The sequence below is a fragment of the Schistocerca nitens genome, chromosome 1, assembly GCF_023898315.1.
Source record: "Schistocerca nitens isolate TAMUIC-IGC-003100 chromosome 1, iqSchNite1.1, whole genome shotgun sequence".
NCBI classification, from domain to species: domain Eukaryota; kingdom Metazoa; phylum Arthropoda; class Insecta; order Orthoptera; family Acrididae; genus Schistocerca; species Schistocerca nitens.
Window position 1 is genome coordinate 657,063,942 of NC_064614.1, and position 21,766 is coordinate 657,085,707.

Sequence of the window (21,766 nt, forward strand, 5' to 3'; positions counted from 1 at the left end):
GGGGATCAACATCCAGTGGACGAAGAGACCGTTGGAGACGGAACATAATCTCAGATTGTGGAAGGATGGAGTATGAAATCAGCAATATACTTTTCAGACAAATTATTCCGATCTTCGCCTTCTACGATCTAGAAAAACCACGTAAAAACTAAATCCGTATGACCGGACGATAACTGAACCGCCATGCTCCCGAGTATGAATCCAATATCTTACCATTTCGCCACCTCGCACGATAGGTATTAAAGCGAGAAGTTTTCTTTAATTTAAACTGACACACCGACCACCGCGATAAAATCGAAATACCTTTGCACGTACTCTTGCCACATCCGCCTTCCAAGTTAAACGTTTGCCCCTTATTCCATTGCTTCCCTGAACTTGCTCACTCGACTGAAGAAGAGATGATCGTATCATCTCTTGTAAAACAATAAGCATTAAACACTGTGGTGCTGGAACCATTCAATAGTTGAACTGCGCTTTAGATTTACAAAAGGACGTCACTGCTGAATATTTGGGAGAGTAAATCATACACGTTCTTCGGGTGATCTAATGTTGTAATCTGTAATATTAGAAGCCAAGATCGCTTAATGCAGAAGACTGGAGGACGGAGTCGTCGTCAATGCATCATCTCTACTGAAGCATCTTGTTTTGATTCCGTAGTCATCGGTGCTATGGATATTTTATATACCAAATTTTATATTGCTGACAAACCAGCGTGGAGCTTTATTACTGTAACTGGAGCATATTGTCAGTATGTAGACGGGACTGATGTGTAATTATTTTTCTGGGAGAGCTGAGAATCTGAAGATAACTGCTAGTTACTGTCGAAACTGGTCATGAAATAAACTATTTCACATCAAGTGATCTTGGCTTCTAATATTTCAAAATAATATTTCACCCACAGTGGCACACTGTTTTGTGTACTGCAGCTGATGTGTATTTGAAATATATTTAATTAACAGTGGCGTTTAATTCTGTGACACAGCTTATTGGTTACGTATAAAAGCAAGTTAAATGAAAATTTTCGGATTCGACGCTACAGTATTTAGAGCCTGCGGCGACCGCGAGCAAACAGACGAATGAACTCTAATAAAAAAACAGAAATTTTGTCGGCAACCACTCCACAGTATATTGTGTTACATTTATTATGGATGATTTAAACTGGAACATTTGGCTTCAAACGATGTTTATCACAAAGCCCGATCACTGCTTTCGTCGTATTAGCGATGAGAGGAGAAAACTACTGTAGCCAATTTGCGAATCCAACCCGACGTAAGTGTTACCGTAGACTTGGGTGACTTTGAATAACTTTTCAAGATTTTCTTCAAAAGCATGTTTTCATATAAACCTTTGTAATATCAGACCAGAAAGGTGAGCGCCCCATAAAGGAAAGGTGGATGGGGGGGGGGGGGGGGGGGGGGAGTGTTGTGACATTGTGTCAGTGCATTGTTATTGCTTACTTGCAAGGTAACTTTGCAAAAGGAAAAGATAAAAACTATAATATAATTTTAACTGAGATATTCAAGTATTATTGAAAATAGTACTCTACAGAACTGTTGGCCCTAAGTCATCTTTGTGACTTCGGTTTTCTTTTATTTTTTAGAGAACATCTAATGTTTCGGCATTAACAAAACTGAACAATAATTTATTCACTATAGTCGTGACAGGGTAAGAACCGACAAAGAATTCCCTAGGCACAAATGGTACATCACCACGTCTCTCGACGCCTCCACACATATGACGGTCGTTACACAGCGTGGGTGCATTTGGGTTCCGTCTAACCGATAGCGGACATAGTGATCCACGTCTGCAGATTCAAATATACTATGACACACAATCATATAGACGCTTGTCAGTTTAAGTCAGTATTAAATAGTCACTGATACCTACAACACCATTTCTTTTTCCCTAATTGATCCTCTGGTACCCTGTGTATTCCATCTGTCGAACCTATCTGCTTTTGCTTTATTATATTTCTTCCCCATTCTTCAGTTAATAGTTGCCCAACGCTCCCTTTCAACCATCTTAATTTCCTACCTTTGCAATTACTTAATTTTTGATGCGCAGTTCATAACCAACAAATAATGGGCAGTCAATATCTATTGCTAGAAATAATCTACAGTTTGAAATATCGTTCCAAAATTCCTGTCTTATCGTTATGCAATCTATCTGAAAGTTTCCGGTGTTCCAGATTTATTCCACCTGAGTTGCTCTCTTTCACGAGTCTTGAAGTACAGTATTTGTAATGCTAACTGCAGGGCCTTAATGTAAGAAATTATTGTTAGTTAAGACTTTTCACAGTTCATGTACAGTTGAAAACTTCTACAGCTGCTAAGACGAATCACATTATTTTGTTACCAGCGTAGACTATAAATGATCATTACCAAGCACAAAAACTATCCTTTTTGCTTACTTTTTTGTAAAAAATCATGATACTGGTAATGACTATTCTGTGCTCAGCTATTTTAATAATAAATCTGCTTCAAGCGATTACGAAATTTTTTTAGATGTGTGTAGTTTTTAAATCAGTATGTTTAATTTTCAGCATTGGTTGTTTCAGTAATATGCTAAAAGCAGATTAGCTATCAGTAAATAGCGTACAAAATTTTCCGTTCACCACGAAAGTTGCAAAGGTATACAACGGAAAAGAATTAGCGAATAGTATTAACATCCACTCCGACTATAATGAAATCAAACACAAAATTCGTTGATTCCATACCACAACTATAGCCTGATGAAAGGAAAAACTGAACAGAATTAATTAAATCTGGAAATCATAAAACTGTAAACGAAAATAATTAGAGGAAAAAATAGCAATACACAAGCCCGTAATCAAATTTTATTTTTGCTGTAAACTCATGTACCTTTGTATTTCATCGCTGAACTATGTAAATTGCTGGTAACCTTTAGCAACCGTTGTTTTCTGGTATTTCCTCTTTTCACTAAGAATCCTGAGTATTTTATGTCTACGTGTATCTTATCTTACTGATATTACGTTTACTCTTTCACCTGTGGCATTCATTATGTTCTACTTCAAATCATTCTTCCACTGTGCTGAGCTAACTAATCCCTATAGTTATCTTACGCCAGTGAGCATCACCTAAGAAATTTTGACTTCATCTTATTGTTACTTGATACATCAAGATTGAACCGAGAGAGGTGGCGCAGGGGTTAGCTCATTGGGTACGCATTTGGGAGGACGACGGTTCAAACCCGCGTCTGGCCATTCTACAGGTACATGGTACAGGTACATGGATTAAGTTTCAGGTACGTGGACCGCAATAAAGCCATAATTTTCTTACAGGTATCACCGTAAAGGATACGTCAAAAGTGGCAACAGAAATGAAACTTCGAGAACGTGTGCAATATGGTGCTGAATATGTGTGAAATAGTTGATGCCATGTATGTAAGGAAAGTCAGTGCGATGTATTTCCTATGAAGAATTAGATACGAGGAGATTTATTCAAGGATGGTTGCAGTATTTACTGATTATGTAACAAAATCTGATACGAAAATTAATATCTCAGCGTTGCTGAGATATTCACACATTATCGTCTATTTTGTCGCATTAGATGCACATTTTTTATGATATGACTAATTTCGATCAAAACTGAACATCTTCAGATCTATGTAGTTGCGTGAGCAACCTGTCGTATCTATATTAACCTACGCATCAGAATACTACACAGATCTAAAGATGATCAATTTTGACCGAAACTAGTCATGTCCCAAAAATAAATATCCAGGTGAGACGCTTAGCGGTAAGGTGTTCGCTCTGCACACAGAAGGCTGCGTTACTTTTCGGATCTGATTTCGCTGGAGACAAGATTTTTAACTTTCTGTGAAAGAGCCACAGAAGGCTGCGTTAGGTTTCGGATCTGATTTCGCTGGAGACAAGATTTTTAACTTTCTGAGAAAGAGCCAGTAACATGCAGATCTACAATCGGCAAAGAAATCCTAAGACCACTTTTCCCTGATAAGTTTTGTCACTACTTCTTTTCGGTACCCTGTAGATTCAAAGGCAAAGGACTTTATGAATTGCATATTTGTTAGTGCCTGCTTTCTCTGCTTCTTTTCAATTGTATTGACTTAATTGTATTTGAAATATTTGTTAACTGGATAGCGTTATGTATCTACCGCTACTGGTGTAGATGGTGGGTCTGTAAGTTATCTTCAGTATGAGTGGTGACTGAGTGTAGACACAGACCGTTTCGAAACCGGAAGTGCATGTTATTCTGCTGATTTGTGACAGTTTGGGATACTTAGTTTTACTAAAAAAACTCGTAATGTTATCATAATAAGCGGTAATTCATTTGTACTATTATAATGCATACAAAATAAGGTTTTTTCTTTCGTTTATTGAACAAATGAATATGAGATAAATTAGTTAGCAGCAATACCATCTCCCATATTATCTGTAACTGTTTGATGATGTCAAAGTAGTTTTTGAGACTTCATGTCTGTAGATAGTATGTTGGTAGCACTTTGTCTCCTGGCACATTATGCTGTGTTAACGAACAGCAAAGCTGCATATTTCAGCATAACGATGAAGCGAGCGGCTCACGAATGCTGTCGCCGATTGTAGCGGAAGAAGAAGAAGAAAATATTTGCTCCAGTACGTCGAATGATACAAGAGTTAAGAGTAAAGTCCTTGAAACAAAATATAGTGAATTTCTACCTATACATATTGAGTCGGTTACGACGTAAAAGAGGTTCATATTTTGAATGATCTCTTATATAGATTTTCACCTACCTATGCACGGTTGTTCTCCAATTCATCCTTAAGTGTTTGGCAGAGAACCACTTTCAGACTATTTCTCAATCCTTCTACTGCCTAACAGCTCATGGTAAAAATAAACACCGAAATCTTTCAGCAAAAATGGTTCGAATGACTCTGAGCACTGTGCGACGTAACTTCTGAGGTCATCAGTCGCCTAGTACTTAGAACTAATTAAACCTAACTAACCTAAGGACATCACACACATCCATGCCTGAGGCAGGATTAGAACCTGCGACCGCAGCGGTAGCCCGGTTCCAGACTGTAGCGCCTAGAACCGCATGGCCATTCCGGCCGGCAAATCTTTCAGCGTGAACTCTATTTTATCTTATTACAATGGTCGTTTCTTCCTAAGTAGATGCTAGTGAACAAAATATTTTGGCATTCGGAGGAGAATGTTGGTAGCAGAAATTTCGTGATAAGGTTTCGTCGTAACGAAAAATGCCGCTTTTTTATGGTTGCCAAAAGCGCTTATAATATCCGTCACACTCTCGCCTCTATTTCGCGATGATACGAAACGAACTTTGAACTTTCAACATTTTCTATGTCCTCCGTCAATCCTACCTCGTAAGGATTGCCTCAAGCGCACCAGTATTCCAGGGCAGGACGGACTAGTGTAGTGTAGACAATCTCTCTAGCATATTTGTAGCTTTTTGCAAATATTACGCCAGTAAGTCGCAGTCTTTCATTTTCCTATGCTACAACATTGTCAGGATGATGGTTCAACTTCAGGTTGTTGGTAATGGTAATGATTAGGTATTTAGTTGAATATACAATCTCTAAATTTTTGTTACTTGCTGTGTAATCGAAATTTGGCGGAGTTTTTAGCTCTCATGGGGAGGATTGCACACTTTTTGTTGTCAGGGAGAGTTAATACTTTGCGCGCCTTGTAGATACCTTGTCTGAATCATTTTTCAGTTCGCTCCCATCTTTCAATGATCTTACAAGACGGCGAACAACGGAATTATCTGCAAACAATCAAAGAGGGCTACTCTGATTACGTCCCAAACTTTTATGTAGATAAAGAACAGTAGAAGGCCAATAACACTTCATTGGGAAGAGCCAGATATCATACCGCTTTCTCTGGATGACTCGTCATCGGTTACTACGAACTGTGAACTTTTTGACAAGAAATTGCAAATCCAATCACACAGCTAATACGACACGGCACATGACCGTAATTTTGTAGGAAGCCAAATGTGAGGAAGGACTCCTGGATATCTAGAGTATGAAATCAATTTGAGAGTCCCAGTCGATAGCACTCATTGCCTTATGTGAATGAAGAGTATAGATATAGATACTGTTTAAGGATATTAAATCAGACCATCTTGTACTGCGCTCTTTACTATAGCTGAGGAAAGCTGAGACAAGGGGAGAAAAACGAAGTGGCGCACTCTGGCCGCCGAGGTGGTGGGAGCTGGTGAGGAGAGGGCAGATGCCGGCTGCTTCGTATCGTGGGCCCTGGTGTCAGGGGAGCGTGCCAGCAACAAGTAGCAAGGCGGCGAGCCAGCCCCTGGGAGGCAGGCGACCCGCGCATCACCCCTACCGGCAGCACGGCAGCCCGTCAGACTCCGCTAACTGGTCCATCGCCAGGTCCAAGGCCACCGGCACTTGGCACGAGGCAGCTAATGTTGACGTCCGCGCAAACGGGATATCCCACATCACGAGACACACGGCACGAGCTGGTTGACGTGATTTTGCGCTCTGAGCGCACTCCAGCGATGGTTGTCTCATTTATTTGGCTCGCAAGCCATACAGTTTGTTCACAAAAATGGAGGCACGTGGAGTTCCTGTTTTAGCTCTAAGAACACGAACATTTCTTTTACAGACCATATGCTAGTCATGTTGTTCTGTCTGTGGTGTACATTAATAAAAACTTTAATATTCGTGAACGTGTTATAAGAGGAAAATGAAAGCTACATGCCCACAAATAAAATATCCTCGCTCCTGTCGAAGAGCGCACTTATATTTACATACCAAATATTACCGAAATTAAAGGTGAAAAAAAAACTAACTCGGCCCGAACAGACCATGAAGTCCCAACGGTACCAACCCTTCGCCGCGTCACCCTCAGCCCACTGGCTTCAAAAAAATGGTTCAAATGGCTCTGATCACTATGGGACTTAACTTCTGAGGTCATCAGTCCCTTAGAACTTAGAACTAACCTACGGACATCACACACATCCATGCCCGAGGCAGGATTCGAACCTGCGACCGTAGCGGTCGCGCGGGTCCAGACTGTAGCGCCTATAACCTCTCGGCCACCCCGGCCGGCACTGGCTTCAGTGGATGCGGATATGGAGGGGCATGTGGTCAACACGCCGCACTCCCGGACATATGTCAGTATACCGAGAAAAGGTGAAGGTGAAAAAAAATTGGTTGTAGCGGGATCCTAACACAAACGATCTAATGTCATTTCTCCAGCGCATTGCCTCAACGAGCTACGCTATTGATGACCTTCGTTTCCGTACTTTACTTTCGAAATTTTGTTGACACTTACTTAACCTACATAACAAATCATCATAAGAACGATATGTTTCATGAATTTTAAATGGGTTGTTACTTTAAACGGCTTACACTTATTACACGCGAGTTATAAGGTGAAAATAACTAAACAAAAAGTTCTTTAACCATCAATATGTTTCCCGTCATTTTACGTAGCGTTTCGTTCGCGGGACATTCAACGTGCTGGTGCTTAGAAACAGCATATATTCATAGGGTGTAACGTATGACATAAAATCCATCGAATATGGGATTCTACTGAACAGGACAAATACAGTATGTTGCGTTGCTTTCTGCCTGTGACGTAACGAGCATTCTTGCTTCCTATTAGTTCTACTTGACGTCGAACGTTGCTGAAATATAGCAGTACTTATTTTGTGTTTCACATGATGAAATGGCTTCTCAACGAGAAATAACAGGAAGCGACATTACAAAACTCTTACAGCGCCACGTAAACGTTAGCTAGCTCGTCCTGTGTACCGACAGCATAACGAACCACGGGAACTCTGAGGGCGTGTCAGACTGCCATTACCAGATGAGTGGGAACTGGTAGAACTTGTGTCCTCTTATCTATGTGGCATATTCTCACCCAACCTACACTACCTGATCAAAAGTAACCGGACTCCTATTAGTAGAGTTAGTACATAAATGACGTAGTAGATCGTACGATTACCAGTAGCACTCGTAGGGAAAGAAACATAAATGAATGTATTGAAGAGGAACTGAGAGACCACGTTTTTTTTATCCTTACAGAATATAAATTACATTTTATGAGCAATAAAAAATTCTCGCATACCCTTTGCGCTTTTAGGTAACCAAAGCAACTGTCTTTTGTATAAGTAAAGTTTATTTGCACTAACGCAAAAAGTCCGTGTAATTACTGTTGTTATTTTGTACTCAATAGCACGTTCTGCATCACGATCGAATGCAAGAGTCTCCTGTTACTATACGAAAGAACGTTGTTTAGCAATAACAGAAACACTCTTCAATGAGCTCGACGAAACATTGAAGCTTTGTTTGATATGGTTTTAGGTGTTTTTTTAGTTTTACCTTATTTTTAGGAAATTACGTTTTCTAGCGGTATATGATGAACGTGTATTGCTCTTTTCATTTTTGTAATATCCCTCAGTTTCCTGTTACAAACCAACAATTTTCCAATAAAACATGAATTAAACATCGTCAATTTCAATTTTCCTATAAATAATGTTTATTTGAAGTAAAAGATAAAAGGATAACTTTGTAGAACAAAAATGGTCTGTAGTAAGATACTGATCGCTTATGCACATAAAACGATGGAAATGAAGTAACGCCCGATAAGTGTGCAACTCACCCAACCCACAGGTAATATGGTTACGATCATCAGTGACTGAAGCTGCTAGTAAAATTACCTTAATCCACGGTTACTTACGATAGTCTACTGTAGCCTACAGTCGTTTTACAATTATCTATTAGTGGACATGTGTCCACACTACACCTTTATGACGGCTGAACTCTTTTGAGACCACTTTTAGTGCTTACCTGAACGTCTGTGTAGGAATGGCAGCTCATTCTTCCTCAAGAGCCGAAGCCAGAGAAGGGTGTGACGTCGGACGCTGTGATCTGGTGTGAAGTTTACCTTCTGACTCATCCAAAAAATATTCGGCTGGGTTCAGGTCGGGACTTTGGGTAGGCCAGTCCATTTCAGGAATGTTAATGTCCACAAATTATTGCCTCACAGATGATCCTTGATGACAAGGGTTGTCATGCTGATACAAACAGTAGAATTCTCCAAGCTGTCCCTCTATTGTACACTATTCATAATGCTTATGATATATTCATATCCTTCGGAGATTAGTGTTTTCTTAAACGTAACTTCTTATTAACTTCCTACGGTAATTATGCTAGCTGGACTTCTGATGGCTCTTTGGATCTCACAAGAGGTACCTTCCCCCGACTGCATTCGACTTTTACATTCAATTTCTGCAATGCCTGACGGATCCTGTGTGCAAGTACATGCGGTGTGCCAGGTCTTATTTTAGTTGTGGTTGTTATTCCCCGTTCCCACTTCACAGTCACAACACCAGCGGTTAATTTTGGCAAATTTAGTTGGGTTAAAATGTTACCAGTGGAGTTGTCACAAGTGACATCCATCGAAGTCACTGAGCTCTCCTGTGGGGCACATTCTGCTGTTACCGCTTCTCTACTGACAACACCGCCTCCTTTTATACTGTCTTCACGTGGAGTGGTCGATTCCATATTACGTATGGGTGTCGGAACACGTTTGATCAGAGAGTACACAACACTGAAACACTGATTAGCAAGAATGATTCCCCAGAGAAGAATATGCGATCCACACCGCACCGCCGGCCGCGGTGCCTGAGCGGTTCTAAGCGCTTCCGTCCGAAACCGCGCTGCTGCTACGGTCGCAGGTTCGAATCCTGCCTCGGGCAGGAGTGTGTGTGCTGTCCTTAGGTTAGTTAGGTTTAAGTAATTCTAAGTCTAGGGCGCTGATGACCTCAGATGTTTAGTCCCATAGTGCTTGGAACCATTTGAACCACACTGTACCTATTGTTATCGAATTGGGTGGAGACAAACCTCTGAATGTACCAGTAGTGAAGATGATAGGCTAAACATTGTAGCTCTGGAAGTCAACTGTGTGTCATCTGGACAGTTACTTCTAGATACTTTACGGTACTTATTGTTCACAGTGATTTATTGCAAACAGTAATATCAAACACTAGTGTACCACTTCACATGTTTATGTGTGCACGTTACATTTATTTACTTTCAGATCGGCTACCAGACTCTGCAACAGTCAATTGTCATCTGCATGTCTTACGTCACACTACCTTCCTGTGGACAACCTCATGGAGCTTCCGAAGTTACCCATTTGATGACTGATATACACTGTCCAGTCAGATTAACCCATTAACTGGCATGATCCCTATTTGGGGTAGACTAAAATATAGCGTTTACGTCAGGGTTACTCCACTTTTCTTTTTCTTTTTTTTTTTTTTTTTAATTTTACATTGACTTTCCCAGTCTCTGTGTCAATCAGATAACCCAAAACTAAATGAAGATTGATGAAAAATGATTTGATCTCTGTCAGTTATGTAACCCAAAAATAAATATAGGGTTGCAGAAAAATAATTTGGCGGTTAATGGGTTAATGTGACCACCTGTCAAAAGCCTGAATACCCGCCTTTTGAAGCATTTACTCCTGCGAGGTGCAGGAAGATGGTCAATGAGTTTCTGGAAGCTATCGGTAGAGATGTGGAGCAAAATCAACTCGTGTGCCGTGGCCAGCTGCTCTATGTTTATCGGTTGAGGAACCATAGCGTGAACACCCGATCGAGCTGGTCCCGATATGATTTAAATCCAAGGAGTATGGTGGTAAGGGGAGTATGACAAACTCATCCCCTCTCTCTTCGAACCACCGACGTAGACTGCGAACCGTGTGACACGTGACATTGTCGTGCTGGTAGAAGCCACTGTATCGAGAAAAAACAAACTGCATGTAGGATGAACACGGCCCCCTAGGATACACGCTTACCTGAGTTGATCCACTGTGCCATCCAGAATGACATCATCCCCGGAATGCCACGAAATCATTCCTCAAACCACAACGCTCCCACTTCCGGCCTAGGACCTTCCGGCGATTGTTACAGGGTGTTTATTTTCAGACGTTCACACCGTACACGCCATTGGCCACATGTCCGATAGACATACATCAGGCGCCTGCTACTGAATCCCATACGCTGCAACGTTCGCTGAAGGGTCACTGAGGAGACGTTGTTGGCAGTCCTTGGTTGATCTGTGCAATATAGTTACACATCTATTCGCCGGTACACATCCCCGCAGCCGTCGTTCTTTGTCGTCTATGGCCCGTGATGCACCACAGTTGATTCGCTGCCGGTTTTGGATAGCGCCATTGTGCCATCCACGGTTTGCTTTAACTGCAGCTGTCCACAAAGAGTTTACAAGCTTAGCCGTTTCAGAAATGTATCCTCCTGTGAGGCGAAGCTAATGGTTCAAATGTCTCTCAGCACTATGGGACTTAACGTCTGAGGTCATCAGTCCCCTAGAACTTAGAACTACTTAAACCTAACTAACCTAAGGACATCACACACATCCATGCCCGAGGCAGGATTCGAACCTGCGACCGTAGCGGCGAAGCTAATGATCATGTCCTTTTAAACGCCAGATAAACTACTCCGTTTCCACTTTACAACAGCGACTGCACTGTTTCCTGCGTTTCCCAACAGGCTTTAGGTACCCTAGATTGCTATTTCTGGAACCTGCCGTTTATGTGTCGTTATTGTACGTTGACGTCGAACATAGATAATGGTCGCATTAATGTGATTGGATCGTGTATAATGTAGATATTAACGTTACTGTAACAATACCGCGATGTATTCCTTAAATTATTTGTGCTTGTGTCGATTTCGTCCCATTAGGAACGATGTCCTGATACCACACTACTGCCTCAGTCCCTCCATACTTCCATGAAGACCACCCCTCAGTTGTTTTCTTCTCCACCCGCCCTGCCCTGTCGCAGCTCACGGACCGCGGTAGGCGAATGTCTCCTGTTTCTGCCTAACGCAAGTGTGTCAACGTGCCATCCAAGTCTTCTGGACATACCATAAAGGGCAAATTACCGGCATTCGGCGCAGGAACAATATACTATAGATAGCCTGTTGCCTCTGTTGTTCAGAAGTACAATGTAACGTTCCTTCAAACATGCAAGTGGCGACTACAGCCGTTGTGAAATGTATGAATTGTATTCGCTGTTGCAAATATTTACAACCATCATCTGTATAATCAAGTGACAATTAAAATTTTTGCCGAACCAGGACTCGAAACCGGATTTCCCGCTGACCGCTAGCGGTCGCCTTACAGTTAGGCTATCCGAGCGCGACTCACGCCCAGACCCGACCTTCCATATGTCGCAAATCATGAGATCCTACCTTCATTACGCATATTCCCGTACAGAAGACACATTTTCATTGAAAGTCGCACGCCAGGTGTAGCTGGATGAATACGATATTGTAGAGCCTGTGTTGTGTAGAAGTACGATGCAATATTCCTTCGGACTTTGAGTTGAAATGTCTCTCCTGTACGGTAATATATAAGGAGCGTTCAAAATGAAACGAACCGGAGGCATAATTACGGAAACCAGTACCTGTATGTTAGAAGTATTGATCCTGGCTGTTGAGACACTTGTCCCACTATGACATAAGGTGGTGAATGGCTGTCTCATAAAACTCCCGTGGCTGCGATGTTAACCAGTTCCGCACTTACATCTGGACGTCGTCGTCCGTAGTGAATTGTTTGTCCCTCAGAGCCTTTTTAAGGGGACCAAAAATGGCCCCATTTGATTCAATTCCTGCAGCACGGGACAACAGTGAATGCCCAGCGTTACTCGCAAACCTTGACCACCCTTCGCCAAGCGATCAAATCAAAATGACCAGGCAATTTCCCCCGTGGGGTCATTCTGCTCCACGACAGTGCAAAGCCTCATACGGCCAACACAGTCGTGGCAGCCCTGCAGAAATTCAACTTGGAGGTTCTCGGCCACCCTCCATGCAGTCCGGACATCTCCCTCAAAAAGGCTCTGAGAGGCAAACGATTCACCTCGGAGGACGACGTCCAGCTGTACGTGCGAAACTGGTTAACATCACAGCCCCGGGAATTTTATGAGACAGCCATTCACTGCCTTGTGTCACAGTGAGAGAAGTGTCTCAACAGCCAGGGTCAATACTTCTAACATACTGGTACTGGTTTCTATAATTATGCCCCCTGCTTGTTTCTTTTTGAATGCCCCTTATGCATAAAAAATATACGATTGTAGGTTGTAGACATATGGCTCGTGAGATATGGAAGTGTGGATTTGACCATGAATCTTACTCAAATGCCTAATGGTAAGGCGACAGCAGTACTAGCCTGACTAAAGCAGATTTTTAAAGTCATCACTACTTATCTCTCAGCAGTTTTGGGACCTGGTCAACAAGTTTCTGAAGGCGGATCGAAGCTGGACTGCTGGAATTGTTGCAGTCTCATCAGAAATGTTCTGCTGCAGTTCTTGAAGACTATGAGGGCAGTTGCGATACACCTTAGACTTGAGGGCTCCCCAATCAAAGTAATCACACACTCACAGATCATGTGGCCTGGGTGGCCAGCTAGGGTCGCTAGCAAACTGACCTTCGCCAATACTCTGTCAGGCATGAATATTATGCCAATGTGCTCCAAGGTGCGGCCAAATGAATGGGCAGTTGCTCCATACTGTTGGAAGTAACTGTAGGCTAGCCGCGCGGTCTAGCACGCTGCTTCCCGAGCGGGACAGCGTGCCGGTCCCCGGCAAGAATCCGCCTTACGGATTAGTGTCGAGGTCCAATGTGTCGGCCAGCCTGTGGTTTTTAAGTCGTTTTTCCATCTACCTCGGCGAATGCGGGCTGGTTCCCCTTATTCCGCCTCAGTTATGCTGTGTCGGTGATTTCTGCGCAAACACCGTTTCCACCTACGCGTACATCATAATTACTCTACTACGCAAACATTTGGAGTTACACTCGTCTGGTATGAGACGTTCACGGGGAGTCCAGTGGGGGCCGAAACGCACAATAACCCTGGGTTTGGTGTGGGGCGGCGGTGGGGTGGGTGAATGCTGTGGCCTGTTGCGGGGTTGTGAACCACTGACGGCTACGGCGGAACAAAGCCTGTCCATCGTTTCTAGGTCCCCAGTTTCGTATAATACAATACAACTGTAGGTATTTGTTTCCCCCGTTAACGCTGGTTCCAAAATCTCTAAAACACTTTTATTTGCCTCACCATATAGAACCTTTATCCTTATTTTTCTTTTGTCTCCTCTCTCTGCCCCAGTGTTCATACAGTGCAAAACTTTATACAAAAGCCGGCAGGGGTGGGCGAGCGGTTCTAGGCGCTACAGTCTGGAACCTCGCGACCGCTACGGTCGCAGGTTCGAATCCTGCCTCGGGCATGGATGTTTGTGATGTCCTTAGGATAGTTAGGTTTAAGTAGTTCTAAGTTCTAGGGGACTGATGACCTTAGAAGTTAAGTCCCATAGTGCTCAGAGCCATTTGAACCATTTTATACAAAACACTATACTAATATATTACTTACTCTGTTATACTCTTGTAATGTAGTATCCGTCCTGGTTTTTATTTCTCGATTTCATGTAATGTTGCTAGTACCTTAAACTACCAACTTATTCCTCTTACGCATAACAGATTTTTCACTTTAGTCTTCCTTGAATGCCTTCAGTAATTTCCATCGAATTTGATATCCTCGTATCTCTGTTCGTAGCTGATTCTTCTGTAATTAGGAGCAGTTTTCCATTGCAAAAATAGAGGACTTACTAATAATTTTTACATTCTTCCTCTCGTTTGCGATATGTTCAGTAACCAGGATACTTGAATACTTGTACGGAAGAGCTTCAGCCGTCACATTAATGAAGCATCTGTTGTGCAAACGGTTTTTTCTTCTTAACTTGAACAAAACACCTTAAAAGAAGCACTTTCCCCGTGGAAGCGATGTGATGTGAAACTAGTGTAATCGTGGTGAATGGCAGAACAGCTATATGATATTCATTCTGAGACAACGAATATGACCATAACGATGTATGTGGTGGAGTGATGGGCACTAATTTGCCCATTTTTTGAAACTAGTTTACAAAGAGGAAAAGTTTGCTTGAAAATAAATTTCAGACTGTCTGAAATTATACACAGTTGTATACGGCTGCTCACACAGCAGATTTTCACGTTGATAGTTATGAAAATATAGAATATGGGATGAAATATATGCTCAGACTGGAGGTTTCACATTTATACTTATGAAATTTCTTGGCTTTTTGCGAAATTCTCACCCTGGATATGAACAATTGTTGTATAAAGGGCAGTTAAATCAAAACAAGGCAGACGGAAAAAGGGAATTGCTCTAAGTTTTGAAAAGTTCAGTGCCTTCATAGATAAAGTTTTCAACTGCCTAAGGAACCATGGCTGTAAGTAGGCCTGCACCTCTCCGACTGAAGCAACTCGACAACCAATAATATCTTTCTCCAGTGCTTCAAAAATATAGAAATGGCACGGAGAGAAAGAGACAGTATAAATGATGTGTAATGGATTCCCGGCGAAATTTCTGCACCGCAGTCGACACAACTTTGGCAACATATGAGCGGGTAGATCTGAGAGTGTACTATCTGTAGATTCATAAAGAGCGTTTTTACATTGTGGCTGGACTGCACTCCTTGAAATTCTGAAGGTAGCAGGGATGAAATACAAGGAATAAAAGTTTATCCAGGACTTGTACAGAAATCAAGCTGTGGTTATGAGAGTTGAAAGGGAAGCAGCAGCTGAGAAGGGAGTGTGATGGGGCTAGAGCCTAACCTCTATGTTCGTCTATCCATACACTGAGATGCATTAAAGGAAGGCAAAGTGAATTTTGAAAAGAGAGAAGTTCAGCGAGAAGTAGTACAGATTTTGAGGCCGGTCAATGACACTGCCGGAAAAGAATGCAGCACCCTGAAGGACTGTGTTCAGTGTTACCAGGATAGAATATGTGGATACTGAGGGGCTGTCGTGTCAGTGATTCACTTGACACAGTCACCGACGATCAAATGGCCCTCAGAAGGCCTGTCTGTACTCCCTTTGTTTTGATTCTGCATGCAGTAACTATGCTGGGTTTAGAATTGAATACCATTTCCAACATTCATTCTAGGTTGCAACCATGTCCTACCAACGAGTACTTATTCCCATTGAACAGCTTCAGCCATTTGAACGGGGCCGTAATGTGAGCCTGCGGGAAGCTGGATGGACTTACCGATGTACTGCTGCTCATGTTGGGCACAATGTATCGGTGGTGTGTCGCAGCTTCCACGAGTGGTCTCTGGAACATTACCGCACTTACAGAACGGGTTCTGAACACCCACGTAGCACAAACGTGCTTAAAGATCGACGTTTTGTGCAAGCAGTAGTGGCCGACCGAACATTACCCAGGGACGAAATCCGGACACATATTACACCTGCTGTATCATTAGACACCACTGGGAAGTCTGCTTCCAGCAAGATTAAAATCGTATGCCTCTGGTCGCTCTACCACTGACACTACGACTCCGCCGAACATGGATACTCTGGTGTCATGAAAGAGTTGACTGGGAAGTGGAATGGCGCTCTGTTGTCGTCAGTGATGAGAGTAGGCTCTATTTGTATGTGAGTTATAGACGTACTTTTTTATGGCGCAGACCTGGTGAGCTGCCTATTCCAGAGTGCACTTCCTCACGACATAAAGGTCCCGTCAGTGACTTCATGGTGAGGGGCCATCAGTTGTAACTCGCGGTGAGATTTGCTGTTTCTGCAGGGTGAAGTAACCAATGTCTGCTACATTGCACAGGATTTTATCTCGATGCTACTTCCACTTTTTCGCTAGGAATGTGGCGTGCTTTTTTTAGCAGGAAACGCTCATCTATATATGGCTGCTCTTCGTAGCGTACAACAACTATCCTGGCCAGTAACATCATCAGATTTCTCGTCAGTTGAACACGTATGGAACACAATGAAGTTGGAACTTACTAGTTCCCCAGAACCTTCAAGAACTATTGTCAGATTGCAACAAAAGGTACAAAACGCTTGAGACAATCCATCGCAGGATGCCATTCGCCACATTTATAGTCGTTTGCATATCAAGAATGCAGACCTCCCTTGCCGTCAGAGGGGCTACACTGAGTACTGATGCGCCTGTTTCAGCACCCTCTACTGCGACATGTGTGTTTCATTTGGTTTGTCTTTATCGTACGAAGTGTGTGAGAAAAGCAAACGACCGGCCGGAGTGGCCGAGCGGTTCTAGGAGCTACAGTCAGGAACCGCGCGACCGCTTCGGTCGCAGGTCCGAATCCTGCCTTGGGCATGGATGTGTGTGATGTCCCTAGGTTAGTTAGGTTCAAGTAGTTCTAAGTCCTAGAGGACTGATGACCTCAGAAGTTAAGTCCCAAGGTGCTCAGAGCCATTTGAACCATTTTTGAAAAGCAATGAGAGTGACAACACTGGGAGCGATCTAGCAACGTTGTGTTGTTCTACTCGTGTAAACCAGCGTGTTCATGCCTTCCAGATGATCAGTTCAAGTTTCAGCTCCGTACAGCCACCGAGTGATTTTTTTAACAGCGTTGTGTTTTGTTGTGCGTTACGAAAATCGAAGAGCGAAATTTAGAATAACGTTATGCCATTAAGTTTTGTGTTGAACATGGGAAATCCGCAAGTGTGAACTTACTAAAAGCAAAAGTTTTTTTCTGCCACAAATCATTTCTGGAAGATCGAGAAAAAGTTGAAGATTAACTGCGCCCAGGGGGAACTTCGACTTCAAGAACCGACGAAAACGTCGAAAGCGTGCATGCTATTTAACAAGGATGATGGATGACCTGTTCAACACTTTCGACGTATATCAAATTTTGACCGAAGTTTTGCACATGCGAAAGGTTTATGCCAGAATGGCGCCGCAAAACTTCACAGCTGAACACAAGGATAATCTAAAAAATGTATGCTTTGAGAGGACTGTCAAAGGCCAGGAATAATTTAGTCGTGTTATCACAGGTGATGAATCCTGGATTTCTGAGTAAGATCCTGATACAAAGCGACAAAGTGAGGAGTAACACCCGAGATATCATCTCGACCGAAAAAAGCTAGGATGAGCAAAACAAAGATCGAAACTACGCTGATTTGCTTTTTACAGTAGGGTGTCGAACGTAAATAATTTTTTCCTCCATGACAAACTTTCAACCAAGTGTTTTAGAAAGATGTCCTTGAGAGGCTCAGGAAAAGCTTGAAGCGAGCGAGAGTGGACATTACAGACAAGTGTATACTGCCCAATGACAACACTCCATGACAACTCTCCGTGTCACATGGTCACTTCCAACTCGGAATTTTTGCCCTAAAAAGCAATTCCTGTTATTCCAAGGCCCCTCTGGTCACCTAATGTGAGTCCTTACCACTCTTATCTCTTCCCGAACTTGAAAAATGTCTTAACGGGACTCCGGAGAACATTCAAAAGAATGTGACAGACGTGCTGAAGGCCTTACCAGTTGAAGCATTTCAGTGCTGCTACCTAGACTGGGAAAAACAAATCTGCCGGTGTGTAGCTACTTTGAAGGGGGCAATATTGGTATTTGAAAAAAATAAAAACGTCAGTAGGCATAAATCATTCTCATTACTTCTCTAGCACACCTTGTATACTCGTATTCTGTACTAATACCTGTCACCTCATTTGTCAATAAAATGACCTTATCCTTAAGGGTGTTGCATTTCTTTCCAGCTGTGTACGTGGCAGTAGTTATTCAGAGATGAAGCTTGCACACGATATCCTATCGTGGAGAGGCTGTGTAAAACCAGTCTATGGGCTGAAGACCATGGCGCACTGCCTGTGTACGACGATTCCTGTGCTTAGCCACCACTTAGTCGACTGTGTGGTTAGCCGTTCCTTCAAGGATTCCGCAATATGAGAGCAACGTCAGAGACGGCTGACAGACGTGGCGCCGTTGCTGGGTAACAGTGCGCTGCTGACTGACAGCGCTCCTCGTAGCGGAACGGCGGTCGCGTGCTGGCGAACCGCTCCGCCGCGCCCGGCTGCGCGGGGTTCGATACGTGCGGCGCGAGGCAATCCATCACAGGCCCACCCTGCCGCCGCCGCCGCCGCCGCCGCCGCCGCCTCCGTCGCCACAGATAAGACGGCGCCGCTCCGGAAGCCACTCAGCGCCCGCCACGATACCCCGAACACAGGCGAGCCGACCCGCCTTCCGTCCATCACCGAGACCCTACCGTGTGTGTGTTTTTGTGTGTGTGTAACGCCAATTAACTGAATCTGTCCCTCAACGTCGCGGGTACACACCTGATGACACGTCTTCCCAAAGTTTAGAGAACTGCGTCTCTCTTCTCTCAATAACGTACGAGCGCTAATAGGAAAGTGCGGTCGGTCGCGATATGGAAACCTCATAGGAAATGAGTGTCTTATTTTCAATAGTTTAAAAAAAATGGCTCTGAGCACTATGGGACTTAACTTCTAAGATCATCAGTCCCCTAGAACTTAGAACTACTTAAACCTAACTAACCTAAGGACATCACACACATCCATGCCCGAGGCAGGATTCGAACCTGCGACCATAGCGGTCTCGCGGTTCCAGACTGTGGCGCCTAGAACCGCTCGGCCACCCTGGCCGGCTTCAACAGTTTGGTACACATTCCAGCTACTTCTCTACATTATCATCGCTCTGGCATTCGTCGTGATGTACCAGCTTTCCAGTACCATCATCATTGAAGGAACTGTGCTTTCCACCAGTTCTCTACAATCGTCCGCAGTTTGTCGACTGTGCCAAAACGTTGTCTTCATACCAAGTCGTTCATGTGAGCAGTGATGAACATCAAACGGAACAAGGTCGAGACTGTATGGCGAGTCACCAGACACTTTCCATCGAAACCGCTACAAGGGCAGCTTCTTTGCTACACCACTGTCCCAGCGATCTTTACCTGCTCACTGTGTGCTCAGAACTGAAAAGAGCGATCGACAGGCATACCAGAGACACTGCCAAACAGACCTGTGAAAAGCTTCATCCGATTTTCACAGTCGTTTCCATTTCACGATTTATCTTCCGAATAGCTATCGTACAACATTCTGATAAGTTCTAACATACGATTTCATCTGTCATCTTTGGCCGGCGATTTCATACCGAGCCCAAAGATGCAGCATACAAAAGATTCCAGATTAGCGACCAAAACTCCCAGACGTTTCCATGGAACAGATATGTAATCACGAATTCTAGAATATCGGCATTTCTCAATAATAAATATAGAAAATAAAGGGACAACCGCTAGAAAAGGGGAGTTTGGGTGGAGAGAAACTAACATATAACGTCAGTATCTAAGAATTACAATATAGTAAAATAAAGGAAACGCAACTCTGACAGCAACTAGGTATAATATCACGAAAGGCAAAGAAATGCGGAATCTACAACTTCAGGTGAACTATTATAGCTCAAGTAGACTTGAGCCATAGCAAAAAAATAAACCCCTAAAAGAAATCGCACTACTCACCTAACGAAAATTCACGAAAAAATAACAAGTTGCATTACAACTATCTAGGTCAAGTAGACAGAGAAAAACTAAAAAAATAAATCCTAAAAGAATTCGTGCCATATTCGGAAGAAAACAGCCAAATTTTTGTGAGAACCAACTTCCAAAATTTAGTTGAAGTTGTGCTATTGGGTCCCTGCCAAACCTCACCATCACCCTCAGAAATTTCGCCATATTCGAAATTAGAGTCAGATATTTATGAGAACTAAGATTATATGTAGGCCTATGATCCCTGCTTGTTTCACTCACAGCAGTGTAAACTGTTCTCTTAGGTTCCTGTCTAGACTGAAGCTCGGAAATAGTGCCACAGTCAGATAAAAACAGGCAAGTATTTGTGAAAACCAAGATTATAAATAACCTGTGCTTTTAGGTTCCTACTTAACCACGCACTCGGAAATCGCGACATAATGCGAATATACAGCGTAGTTTATGCCAGTTACGAACATAATTATAGATAACGTTTATTAACAGACCGCATTTGTGCCTCCATGACAGGCCGTTTATACCATTCGTATCGTAAACTCATGATGACACATATGACGTCAAGGCTCAAAGCTGAGAACTGAAATCGTACACTGGAAATGACCCCAAGATTCTTTTGGAAGCGCTTCAGACCAGGAAAAAAAATAGTGTACTCAGAGCTGGGTGAATATCAATCATGAATCTTATGTATGTTCTCCGTTACCTAAACGTAGAAGAAAGAAATTCGTAGTGACCTTCATTGATTTCAAAAGACATGTTTGAATTCAGCGAATAACTCTTCTCGAAATCCTCGAAGAATTTGTGTCACATAACAAAACAAGTGCTGCTACCAGCCATAATCCTATTGACACTACCTCCAAAATGAAGTTTATGCGAGAGACTTTAGATACTTTTGGAATCATCTTGGGTGTACTGTCGCATGTACTTTTAAACTGTATCCTTAAGAAAGTAACCCGCGATTAGTTGAAAGAAACAAACGACAAAGGTGTTGAAAATGGATTCAGACTTTGATTTAGTAACATTAGTGTGATAGCTAACTGCCTCAATTCTTTTCTGATTCACTGGACACAACCGCAGAACAAGTTAGTGAGCTGAAGATACAAGCTGCAAAGACAGAACTCAGATCTCCTTCGAGAAACCTGAATTTGTTACAAGCATTAGGTGATAGCAAGACTACTGGAGGGAGAGGAAGGGGAAATCAAATGGCCGGAGAGGTTTAAATATCTAGGAGAGTGGACAGAGCCAAACACACCTGAGAAAACAACTTCTGTATCACGAATCAACAAAATAGAATCAGCATATCAACCAACTAAAAACGACTACAGATAGAAGCCGATATCAATTAACGCAAATATGCGACTTTGCTACAACGACCGGAGGCGCTATATGCTGCAAAACGTCTAGC